Source organism: Mastomys coucha, unplaced genomic scaffold, assembly GCF_008632895.1.
Source record: "Mastomys coucha isolate ucsf_1 unplaced genomic scaffold, UCSF_Mcou_1 pScaffold14, whole genome shotgun sequence".
NCBI classification, from domain to species: Eukaryota; Metazoa; Chordata; class Mammalia; order Rodentia; family Muridae; genus Mastomys; species Mastomys coucha.
The window spans coordinates 21,809,511-21,823,087 of NW_022196896.1; the positions used below are offsets into that span (position 1 = coordinate 21,809,511).

The 13,577-nt window shown below is 41.1% G+C and overlaps 1 protein-coding gene and 1 non-coding gene across 2 annotated transcripts in view; both read left to right on the top strand.

Moving 5' to 3' along the window:
- The window catches only part of Necab1 (N-terminal EF-hand calcium binding protein 1), a 178,783-nt gene that overhangs the window by 66,802 nt on the left and 98,404 nt on the right, over window positions 1-13,577 (top strand). The window lies entirely within an intron of this gene.
- Window positions 1,980-2,123, top strand: LOC116089603. The gene has a single exon (XR_004118387.1). It is a non-coding gene; the product is annotated as a small nucleolar RNA SNORA48 (small nucleolar RNA).

The following is a 13,577-nucleotide window of genomic DNA, read 5'->3' on the forward strand; positions in this document are numbered from 1 at the left end:
AAACTCAGATAAGTATCTAAATGTCAATAAAAGGATAGAACATGTGACACAGCATTGGTTAAAATGTCATGTAGGCCAGAGCAGTGACCGCTCTATCGAAGGTCATGAGTTCAAATCACAGCAACTACAACCACTCACAGTGATATTTGACATAATGACTGAAATCTCAGTGGATAACACTAAGCAAGTAAGATAAGTGAAATATTGATAACAATCTAGCAGATAAACACGATAGCTTAATGACATCTGTATAATAACAGTGTAAAAATTATACCTCTATAAGTATGTAGTAACAACCGAATTAATGTAGAAGAAAAGGAAGTCTCTAGGTTGTTAAGACATATCATAAAAATACTTTCAAAAACTTCAAACGAAAGAGAAAAGAAAAAAAAAAAAATCTTGATAAACTAACAACTTGGTAAAAGAAAAAAGGGATATAACCTATAATTGAGATAAGAATTTGACAGCATAGGATCAGAAAGGTGGATAAGGAGGCTGGTTAACCAGTTCTGGTGAGAGATGCTTGTATTTGGAGGACAAATTGGTGGTAAATATGGAGAATAGAAAGTGGCTTGCACTTACGTTTGCTACAATAGGTATAGAATTTGGAGAAATATAGAATCCCATGGGGTGAAAGAAGGGTTTTTTTTTTTTAAGATAAACCTAATCTTTAGCTTGGATACTTGGGTAGTAACTTTACTGAGAGAGTACTGAAAGAAAACCAGGCATGGGAATGTAACAGCATAAGCTTTTTTTGACTCTACACTGCCTTAGTGGCCTAAAAGATGACAATTAAATGTGGAGAAAGAAACCTATTTCTCATAAGTAACATCTAGTGCTGAAGTTGCAATAAAGAGCTTGAACTGTGTCATCTAGACACAAGGTAACAACTAAAATAAGCAGAGAATCTAACCCTGTTTAATAAGACAATACAGCTTTTGATGGTGATAGAAAGAGAAGGAGCCAGGGAAACTGGAAATGGGGTGGGAAGTTTAAAGACAAGCCAAGAACTTACAAACTGAAGAAAAATATTGTAAACTGTGGTGAGTGGTTAAATATTGACTGCTATGTAGAAACTAAGAGGTGACAATGAAATTTTTAACTCAGTGAATCAAATGTCATATTAGCGTTTACAATGTATGACAGGTAAGATATTTTTAAAGCGTACATAGAATTCCTGAATAAAGACAACAAATTTATACAACTGGAGAATCCTTAGATTCCTAAAGCCACATAAAAAAAAAACAGTGAAATGAGATTCTTTAAAATGCATTGTTTACAGCATCCCAATCTGAAAACAGCAGAGTAGACGGGCACTGGGCAAGCTCCAGACAGAGGGGCACTGGGCACCTTGATCCACTGGGGAAAGAGCCACAGGTTTAAATAAGGTCGGAAAGGCTAAGGAAACTGTGGTGGCAGTTGCCACCACAACATGGAGAGTAGTGGTTGGGCTGACATAGAATGACCTGATGGGGTTTTATGTAAGAAGCATTTGGATCCTCAGATCCCATCCTCTGATCAACAGTGACTTTCTGTCAGCTAAGGTTGGCGTTTGTAGTCATTTCAAGGGTAAAATAGTTTATCTGGTCTGGAGCCATACTAGGCATAGGTGAGGGATTAATTAAAAGTTTGCATCGTACATGAAAAGGTGTCCGGTTCTCTTCTCACTAAACTTTCTGAGTCTTGGCAGTCTTTCCTCTAGACAGATAGGAAGAATCTTCTTTCAGAAATCCCAACAGTACAGAATAACAAACTGAAGAGTCATGAAGGATACAGTCTGGAAAGAGCTGCTCTCCTCTAACACTGAGCAACATGCTCCTCATCCACCTACTGCTCAATATGCAGTCTGTGGAGAAGAGTCGCTAGACTTCTTATAGAGGGCAGAGATACAAATAGGAGGGAAAGGAAAAAAACAAAGACGGAAAAGAGTTGACATTGGAATGATGCAGGAAAATAAAAATTTTGAAAATATTAATCCCCACCCCTGGCAATGGGCAAAGAGATACTTTGTTGGTGGTGGTGTTCTTGTATCAGTCAGGGGCAGAGCAGAAGGCAGTTTTTTGTTCATCCTAGTTTGATGCTTGGCTTGGTGGGCAAAGCTGTTTTATGCCTGAGACACATAAAAATCAAATCAAATCCAGGCAGCACAGCACGGGAGGAGGAAGACAGACAGAGACCTGTGTTCTGCCATGCTGCATGATACAGGCAGGGAAAGAAGATGTTCACAGACCTGCCCTCCATCCTTCATCCCAGATGGGACATAGACACACGGAGTCTGGCCTACCACTACACAGTACAGTGAAGAAGGAGGAAGGCAGACAGAGACCTGGGAACCACTATGCCACCCACAGGCCTGCCCTTCTGCACACAGCACAGAGTGGCCATAAAACCTCTTTTGATGCCACACAATGCAGTGCAGATAGAGAATGTCACTCAGGCCTGCCAGCATAGTCTGTGTGGCTACCACATAGTCTGTGGGACCCACCACAATATCTGGGTCTGTGGTGGTCAGGTGGAAGAAAATAATAAATGGAACAACTTGAGCATTCTGAAGAAAGATAGAACTGGAGAATCAAGGGTGGAGAAGAGTAACCTGTTGTAAGTGGCCAGCCCCATCAACTGGGGCCATAGTGAGGTCCAAGCCAGAGCTGCCAGTGAGGGCTATATCTGGGTCCCTGGCTATGCAGCAGCAGGCATCAGTGTCATGTCCGTATCTCATATATTATTAACCCTAGAGAACATGGGGACATTTCTGGTAGGGCAGCCAACAGGACCATGTGGAAGTCCAAGGGCTATACAGAACTGACCCTGACCCTGACCCTGACCCTTACTTGTTGCTGTGCTCTGGAGATCTGGCTCCATCTCATACCAGTTGCAGTACTGGCCGGAGCAGGCCCTGCACCTGCCTGGGCAGCACGGTGGAGCTGGCCATGGTGGATGTGCGTGAGCCAGCCCTCAAGGCTCAAGAGTGGGAGAGCTATCCCCGGCAGGAGAACTAGTCCTGCCCCCCCTCAGCTGCAGCACTCGCACTCGGGAGAGCAGGCCCTGGACAGCAGAGCAGAACTGACCCTAGTGGTGTTGGTGCAGGTGAGCCAGCCCCAAGGGTGAGAGCACTGGAGAACTACGTCCTGCCACCCATCTGCCATGAAGTTGTATGGATACAAGAATGGTGCTCTTTCCTCCTAGCCCCTGCAACAGTAGAGAGAGCTGGCCCCCTGGTCATGAGAGCAAGTGAGCCGGTCCTGACCCTCTCTGGCTGCAGCACTCTGGAGAGTGGGCCCTGCACCTCTTCTGGGCTGCACAGTGGAGCTGGCCCTCATGGTGAAGTAACTAGTGAGCCAGCCGCAAGGGTTTCAGAGTGGGGAAAGCTGTCCCAGCTGCTTGCAGGCTGCAGCACTGCAGGCTACAGCACTTGGAAGCATGGGCCCTGCAACACGACTGAGCAGCACAGTGAAACTGATTGGCGCTGGGGGAGGAGGGTTTGTGGGGTGGGAGAGGGGTGGGGCTAGGGAGGGAGAACTGACCCTGCCTCTTGTCTGTGGCAGCATTGAGTGGCCTAGCTGCAGCAGTGCTGGAGAGCTCAACCTCATGGTTCCCATAAGGAAGAGCCTGTGGGCTGACCAGCGCCTGCAACTACCATATAGGCCCAAATTCAAGGGTCTGAGCTGGCCCACCCAAAAATCTATGTTGTTTGCTAACAGTTGGGAATCGAGAAAGGGCTACTGCTGTTGATCCAAAGTAGCAGGATCTCCATGACACAGAGCAACGGCAAAATAATCAGGAGGTGTTCCAGTGAGCATCCAATATTGATTGTGTTACAGCAGCAAAGATCTCCAACCAGACTACAGACTCATTTTAATGAACATTTGCACGTGAAGATGTGTGGACAGAGGAATATACCATGGGACACACTGTGACATATTACAATTTCCACAATGAGATGTTTCTATGCTTTAGTGTGTGTGTGTGTGTGTGTGTGTGTGTGTTATTTGGGGGAGAGGTTGCAAGAGCAAAGGATGGATATGAGGAGACAAGGTGATGAGAGGGACTGGAGTGCATGATATGAAACTCACAAAGTATCAATAAGAAGTTAAAAATATATATTATCTTTAACCTCCTTATAAAATAGGACAAGATACTATACTTATGAAGAAAGAAATAACAGACAACCCAAAGCAAGAAAGTGAAAGGAGAGAATAGACATAATTCTAACAGATTTTTGGAAAGTAATGTTTAGAAAGTCTTGCGAAATGCAAAGGAAGACAGACAGTCGAGGTATCGGCCAATTATGTCTCATACCCAAAATAAACTGCACAGAAGGTGAGTAGAGCCAAGAGGACAAAAGTGGAACCTGAAAGCCTTTTAGCTTGACTTCCTCAGAAGACTCTGGGAACTGTCATAATGTTTGCCGTTGGTTAATTTGTCTCCAGAAGTGGTCATTTTCAATTCTGTTTGGCTTCCTACTGAAGGCTACTTGAAAGGTGCCAACAAGAAGTTGGCAAGTTCAGTGCTTGCCTGGGATACACACTATAGCTCGCCTAAGGAACATAGCAAATCCCTAGCTCATAAAAACTAAAGAGAAAGGGGGTGGCTAGGGTGTATCTCTAGAGCACTTGTTTAGTATCCATGAAGTCATAAGTTCAATTTCCAGTACTGTTGCAGCCACCTGCAGCTACATACTAACGGGGTCTTCTGGAAGAGGAGTAGGAGCCTAAGAGAATAAAGGGAATCGGACTGCGAGAGGAAATAAAAAATGGGAATGAGCCATGGCTTCTGCTTTCAGTCCAAAGTTTATTATCCAACTGAGAAATCAAGCAGGCAGGCAAACACCCCGCCCTCAGTCGCCAGCAACCCGTGGCCAAATTAGCATCTGGATGCAGGCAAAGAAATTCCACAGGAACTTCGAGGCAGAGAAGTGGCAGGAACAAAAAGGGCTTTGTTTAAGTCAGAAAACCTCACCGGAGGCCAACTGCTTGTGGCAAGCCAAAGTCTAAGACAGCCTGCTGAATGAGGTTACACAGTACTACAAATAAATGAATAAAAATCTTTTGACACATACTATGCTTTGAATGTGAAACGTACCCCAAGATTGTGTGTTTGAACATTTAGTTCCCTGATGACTTCACTGCTTTGAAAAGTTGTGGCAGTTTTAGGAGGTGAAACCAGCCTGGAGAAGTTGATCACTGGGGGCAGACTGAGGTTTATAGCCCTGTTCCACTTCCTGTCTGCTCTTTACTTCTTGTTCTGCCAAGATACAAGAAGGCAAAGAGTCCCAGCTGCTCACTCTCAACACCATGAAGCTGCCCACCATTGTGCCTTCTTCTGCATGGTAGACAGTATCTCTTCAAACTGTGAGTCAAAATTGATCTATTCTCTCCTAAGTTGATCCTTGTTAGCTATGTAGAAACAGCTAACACAAAGTAGCTCTCCTCTTCACTCTTTAGGTCTCATCTTTAGTGGCCTCTTACTACCCTGTCTACAAAGTTTCACCCCTGTTAGAAAATCCACTTGTTTGTCACTATTGACCATCACAATGAGTAACTTTGTAATTAAACATGTTTCTGTAGAAAACAATGTTTTTATTTGTTTATTTATTTTACTTGCCACAGTGGCCCTTAAGCCCTAGAAAAGTTCTCACTATTTAAATTTTCTTCCAGTATCAAATAAATATTGTAGTTAAAGAAGCATCCATACAGTGGGAAAAAATGCTAAAAACTTCAGTTCCTTGTAGAAAAAAAATGATTCTAAGTCCTAGAAGCTTTCAAGTATTTTTTATAAATTAGGAAGGTAAAATGAGCACATAATCTTTTATATTTTTATACAAGCATGCACTAAAATCCCTTTCTTTTTCTTGTGTTAATACAATGAAGGCTTGTGAGCTTTAAACCAGAACTAATCTTTTCTTTTCATCTCTTAAGTTGAATTCTTTTTTTTTTTGACATTGACCCTTAGCATGTCTTTGATTTATGTAATACTGCTTAATCTATGAAAACATCCTTTTCTAAAAGAAAAGATGAAACAATAGAAAATAAAATTAGAAATCATATCTTAGTATGATAGCTTAAAGAAGGGTGAAATGCAGGCATCTCAACACTCTTCAAGGCACGGGCGACCTGTTATCTCCTCTGTGTTGCCAGCATGGGGAAGTCTGCTAACCGACAGCCAGCATGTCTCTTTTAGAAACCTGGTGTATTTTTATCCAGATGAAAAAGCACTGTCTCAGTAGGAAGGGCTGACATTCCAGGCTTTTAGGAAGAGTAAAATACAAGCCATTTGCAGTAACTTGACTGGCAGCACATCTGTTTGCCATATCAGTTTAGAGATAAATGGGTTCTGACTGTTTAACTTAAGCCTCTGGAAGCAAGTCAGGGCAGATACAGTGTACCATGGCCATTGCAAGAATACAATGAAGCCAAAGTTTACTATGTGCTGGTATGCAATATGTGATATTCCCTATTTATTGACTGATAATGAAGGGCTGGGGAATTTTAGAATTTTAAAATAAGAGCATTTAATAGAAATGTGTCAGTAAGAATGTATAATTTATAACCTTTATAAATTATATGGCCTAATAGGGCATGGAAAACCTGTAAAGAGCCAAGAATGTAGACTAGCCAGTTTCAGGAACTTGGCTAACTCAGAGCCTCAGGGCTCTGGTTCCCGATACCTGCCCCTCCTGACTGATCCACAATGAGGGCGGAACTAGGAATGGAGGTCTACTGGTTTACAAGGCTCTCCACCCTGCCGACTGATAGATGAAGATTACATTCCTAGAAGGAATATGTTCCCCTCCCTAAGTGACTGATTACCTTTGGGTCCCTTTGAAATTTTCCACTGTTTTTGTTATGTTTCCTTGGTAACCCCCTCCCCCTTCCCCCCAGTTTGTGATTTTTCCCTTTAAATACCCCTTACTTCTTATGTTCGGAGTCGAACTCATCTGGCCTGCAAGGTTATGAGATCGACCCCTGTACAGGCTTATCCGCAATAAACCTCGTGCACTTGCAGCAAGATCGGTCTCTCATGAGTTATTGAGTGGTCGTGTTATCCCGCGACTTGAGTGAGGGTCTCCCCAGCTCTGGGGGTCTTTCAATAACACTTAGAAGGCTATTCAAAGCTAAGATGAAGAATAGTATTTTTAAATTATATTTAGGATATGGTAGTTACCATATTAAATATTGCTATGGGAATTTCTTTTCTTTTTTTTAAAGATTTATTTATATTTATTTTACGTATGTGAATATACTTGTAGCTGTACAGATGGCTGTGAGCCTTCATGTGGTTGTTGGGAATTGAATTTTTAGGACCTATGCTTGCTCTAGTCAACCCCACTTGCCCTGGTTCACCCTACTCACTCTGGTCAACTCTACTTGCTCAGTCCCTGCTTGATCTGGCCCAAAGATTAATTTATTATTATATATAAGTACACTGTAGCTGTCTTCAGACACACCAGAAGAGGGCATCAGAACTCATTACGGGTGGTTGTGAGCCACCATGTGGTTGCTGGGATTTGAACTCAGGACCTTGGAAAGAGCAGTGTTCTTACCTGCTGAGCCATCTTACCAGCCTGGGAATTTCTAAACATAAAATATGCTCATATAGTTTTTCATCTAGAATTCAATTTTAAGCAAGGATCTCTTGTAGTAGTATGTCTCTAATATTTGGGGAAATGAGTCTTACTTTCTAGAAGAGCTGGGCCTCTGTCATTCTTGCTTCTTATATCTGCCTTTGGGGTCACTCTTTCTCTGGCAACTCTGGACACCTTCACTTCAAACTTTCCCTATTTCCTGTATCCTCATTTTCCTAGTATTTAGCATCTGAGCTTTTCTGAGACATGTATTTCTCCCAATATTTAAACATTGCGATATATTCTGAGTTTTATTATTAGCGCAAAAATGAATAGATATTCATGATTCTCAGATTTATCACTAAAAAAAAATCCCTCTTTTCAGGCAAAATAGGGGAAGTGAAGTGATGTGTCAAATATTGAAGTGCCCCTGGGCTCATAGAAGACAGGCATGCCCATCCTTTGTTGTTTCAGTGTTATCCTTTACAAGGTCTTTCAAGTAAAATGGAAGTGAATTCTTGGACTTCATGCTAAAGTATTTTCCAGACAGCTTATTTGACACCCCATTTATTCCTCTTTTATGTGGATGTGTGGAGGAGGAGGAGGCCATGGATAGCTCAGGCATGGGAAACAAGAATGAAGGGTCTGGAGGCCACAGATTGAGCCTGAAGGAGAGAAGCTCTGACCCAGGTGTAAGCTTTAGAACCTTCTGTACACACTTCTGCCCCATACTTGGCAAAAGGTAGCAACAGGCTCCGAGAGAGGCCACCCAGCTAAATTGTCTATGGCATAGTCCTCTCATTGGAGGCCCTTGCAAGCCTGAAGAACCCTGCATAACTGCTGGCCCAGAAACTAAGCAACCCTCAGCAGAAGACCCCACTCCCTCTGATTGGACAAAGGACAGACTTGAGATGATGTGAAGGTGAGGAGAGTTGAGCTTTCTAACTGATACCATCAGCAATTAATCCATGCAGTGGCCGAGAGGGTAGAGAACAGAGCTCATAGCCAAGACTGGGCTGGCTCAAGACTTGGAATGACTCCCCTTTGTTAACACTGGTCCTTTCTTGCCCTTACTGTAGCCACACCCTATTCTGGTGGCCGCTGTGACTTCCTGTAGCAACATTACTAGATGAACGCTTCTGGCTTTTCTTTGCTGCGGCACAGTGCTTGAGTGCCTGTGAGGAAAATGGCAATGAGGGTGCCGAAGAGATGGCTCTGTGGCTAAGAGCACTTGCTTGCAGAGGATCTTAGTTCAGTTCCCAGCACCTACTTGACACAGTTCATAACCACCTGGGTTCCAGGGGTCCTAGTGAGGCATGCTATAACGGATGAGAATATTCCACTTCAAAAATGAGATCGTTCGGTTATTAATTGGCTTACCGAGGCCACAAAGATAGATTTAAACCAAGAAACCTTCCCTTACTCTTTATATACTTTTTAACATCTGTTTAGATGCCCATGCGTGTATGTGTGTAGGTGGGTGGGCACGTGCATATGGTGATGCCTGTGTATGGATTACTGGACAATTTGAGGGAGTTTTTGATGGAACTAAGGCTTGGCAGCAAGTGCCTCCCCTACATGAGCCATCTACTCAGCCCCCTTTACGAATATAAAATCCTAACTTGTATCATTATGAAAACTTTCTAGTGTTAGATACTTTGGGTTTTTTTTTTTTTAAACAATTGACTTCTTGAGTGGTCACCTGTGGAAAGGTCCGGAGATGTCTAGCCTGTTTCTTATATTCTTTGCATGCATAGTTTTTACACAGTTGAACAAGTAGGTTCTAGAGTTCAGTGCAAGAAATTATGGGCTGAAGCAGATTTTACTTAAATGCTTAAATAATAATTAAATATTGAAATCAAAAGAAAAAGACACATAACAAAGTTCTAAGGAAAGAAATTTGTAGATTTCTATACTTTGTTGTCATCAGAGAAGATTGAACTTAAACTGGAAAAATAAGGCAAGCTACATTTCCTGTCAGAGAGGTAATATTTAGCTCTGGTGTAGTGCACATGCCTATTATTACAGATGTAAGGGGCTGAGGCAAGAATAACATGGACTCGAGGCAAGCCTGGGCTACAGAGTTAGGGCTACCTAAAAGTTAAAGATGTACTGACCTTTCAACTTGCCAGAGGATGAAATCTATCCCCTTCCAAATATAATGTGGTCAGGAACAAATGAACACTGGTGGGCTCCAGTTGACAAGTTTTCCAAATAGCCAGGAAGTCTGCCTCTATTTCTTGACTAATTCATTCCTTCATCTTTTCACATCAAGTGTCGTGGTAACATCTGTAAATATTTTCACACACTAACTGTGTGAGAGTTGACTATCTTGCTCCTCTGAGAAAGATGTGTCTGCTAACACAGCCAAACAGCTGTTAACGTTCATATACTTAACACATTTGAAAATGTAAAAATCCCAATCTTCTTTGTTTTTCTGTTCCTAAGGTTTTCCCCTCTGTTTTTGGCATTTTTATATAAATTTTGCAGCTGGTTTTTACTCTTTACAAATGCCTTTCATTAGAGTTGTTGAGATTTGTACAAATCTCAAACTTTGTACTTTTGAGAGAACCATGTAGATTTTATCTGCGTTCTTTTAAAGGTACATGCATATCTTAGTTAGGGTTTAACTGCTGTGAACAGACACCATGACCAAGGCAACTCTTATAAAGACAATATTTAATTAGGGATGACTTACAGGTTCAGAGCTTCAGTTCATTATCATCAAGGGAGGAACATGGCAACATCCAGAAAAGCATGGTGCACGAGGAGGTGAGAGTTCTACATCATCATCTGAAGGCTGCTAGCAGAATACTGGCTTCCAGGCAGCTAGGATAAGGATCTTAAAGCCCACATGCACAGTGACAGATCTACTCCAACAAGGCCACACCTTCTAATAGTGCCACTCCTTGTGCACTATATAAATCATCACAATGCATTTCTTCTGTTTATTCAACCCAAATTTTCTCTCTTTCTAAATTGTATAGTATTTAATACAGATTCAAACGATTTCTTAGATCAATCCATAGAGAGTTTATATTTGTTCTCTCATGAGCACAGTTTTAGTGAATGACTTTCATAAGTACCCTTGGCAACTGCACTGGCCACTCTCTTGAATAGATGTTCCACCAGTGAGGTGGGGTTGACTTCCTTTGTTGTTGTTCTAGGCCTGAGCCCTGAGATCTGTTTCCATCATAGGCCTGTGTGTCTTCCAGGAAAACTGCCAAGTCTCCATAGTCTTTCACTTCTCACATCTTCCTCCATTTTTCTAATCAGAAACTTTAAAGTTATGTGATTTGTATATGCTCAGCCCAGAGAATGGCACTATTAGAGGGTATGGCCCTGTTGGAGTAGGTGTGTCACTGTGGGTGTGGGCTTTAAGACCCTCATCTTAACTGTCTGGAAGCCAGTCTTCCATTAGCAGCCTTCAGGTGAAGATGTGGGACTCAGTTCCTCCTGCACCATGCCTGCCTAGACAATGTCATGCTTCTACCTTGATAATGGACTGAATCACTGAACCTGCAAGCCAACCCCAATTAAATGTTATAAGACTTGCCTTGGCCATGGCGTCCTGTTCACAGCAGTAAAACTGTAACTAAAATAGTTTACATGCATTGTTATTCTATAAGGCAATAATAAATTGTCTCTTTCCTTAAGAGCATTATGCAAACCAGGTATAGTTTTTAAAGGTTAAACTACTAAATATTACATATAAAAACATGCTAAAACCTCAGTGGATTTTTTAACATATTTTATTTCAGAAGACAAAAAAAAATAAGAAAAATGAACAAAACAAAAAATATGTATTTAAATTAGTTGCCAATGCATCAATGCAAACAATAAATATATACTTGATGTTAAATGAAGAGAGATCGGTGTCACCTGAGTGGCCACAAATGAGAAAGTCTTACACGAGCAGCAAAGAATGTGCAGAATTTTAATGAAGAGCAGATAGGAGAGCCAGTGAGTGATGACATTTCTTTGACCTTTTAAAGAGACACTTTTCAAGGCTGGCTCTGCTAGAAGTTCTCTCCCATGCACAGAAAAGCTTTCGTTTGGGGTGGGTGCAGTCAGAGCAGCCATGTGCAAATTTACAACGTTCCGTGCTATTTACTGTTTCCTCAGTGAGTATACGTGGCAGGCATTAGGCTTGAAAAACATCTTGAGTTGACCTGATTTAGAATAGCTCAATAGAGTCCTAGCAGTAGAGCTCAGTATCAGAGCTTCTTCTAGCACTCAAAATACCTAGATGTGATCCCCAGCCTGTAGAAGACAAAATAAAACAAAACACCAACAAATTCCTACAACTGTGACAGAAGCCAATTGAAAGCCCCAAAGCAGGGGGACCCCATTAAAATCACATTTTGTGATTACATTATATTATTTGATAATCTTCCAAATTTTTTCCAACCCACTGCTTCCTGCCTCCCCCTCAGTCAATAACAAGAAACTATATGAAATTATTTTATTTTAGATCATGTACTTAGGATTTTTGAACAATTGTTTTCTTTAAAGTGAGTTTTTTAATTATCTATCTTAAATTGATAACTAGAACACATATGTTCTTAATAGAAAGTTTATTTCTACTCAGTAAGGTAATGTGTACACAGTACACTATTTTAACACAAACATCTGGCTTATTTTACCTAAGGCTATAGTTTGTTTGTTTTTTTGTTTGTTTTTTTTAAGAATTTATGCTCCTATTTTCTTTTTTTTTTATTAGATATTTTCTTTATTTACATGTCATATGATTTTTCTTTTCCCTGTTTTCCCTCCCAGGAACAAACAAACAAACAAAAACAATAAGAACAAACCCCTGTTGCCTCCCCCTCCCCATGCCTGCCACCCTGCCCTCTCCCACTTATTGGCCCTAGCATTCCCCTACACTGGGGCACAGAACCTTCACAGGGCCGAGGTCCTCTCCTCCCATTGATGATTGATTTTGCAATCCTCTACTATACACATGCTGCCAGAACAATCAGTCCTACCATGTATACTCCTTGGTTGGTTGAGTCCCTAGGAGCTCTGAGGGTACTAGTTAGTTCATATTGTTGTTGGTCCTAAGGTATAGTTTTGAACAACAGTTGTTGAAGTAAATTTATAGACCTTTTTTGAAAGAATTGATCTGTGAAAGAAAATCGAACAAGAACTGTCATGGAGGCTACACACACAAAACTTGCTATTCATCTGTCAAGAGAATAACATTTGATGTGACTCATTTCTTTTGCCTGAAGAGAAAAAAAATGCAGGAAGAGAGATTAAAAAATTTCTTGGCACTGTATTTCTCAGACCTCACAGGCATCAGTTATAATCATGAGAAAGGTATTCTTTTCTTTTTTAAGATTTATTTATTTATTTTATGTATGTGAGTACACTGTAGCCATTCAGATGGTTGTGAACATTCCTGTGGTTGGTAGGGATTGAATTTTTAGGACCGCTGCTTGCTCCAGTCAACCCTGCTGCTTGCACTAGTCAACTCCACTCGTCCAGTCCCTGGTTGTTCTGGCCCAAAGATTTGTTTATTATTATACATAAGTACACTGTAGATGACTTCAGATGCACCAAAAGAGGGCATCAGGTCTCATTACAGGTGGTTATGATCCACCATGTAGTTGTTGGGATTTGAACTCGGGGCCTACTGAAGAGCAGTCAATGCGCTTACCTGCTGACCCATCTTGCCAGCCCAAGTTATTCTTTTCTAATTTAGACAATGATATCTATTTATTTATTTATTTATTTATTTATTTATTTATTTATTTATTGTGTGTGTATGTGTGTGTGTACTTGAGTATGCACATGTTTTTGCCCATTTCCTATCCTTGCTTGCTTCCTGTCATCTCTAAAATTGAGAGTGTTTACTTCCGTCCTAATATTTCTCTTCTTTCTTCTCGGAAAGCCTTACTGTGGTATGCTATGGCTTATTTCTCTGTTCATGTATGTGTTATTTTAGGTATTTCAATGAATGCTAGAGACAGGTTTTTTTGTTTTTGTTTTTTGGTTTTTTTTTTTTTTT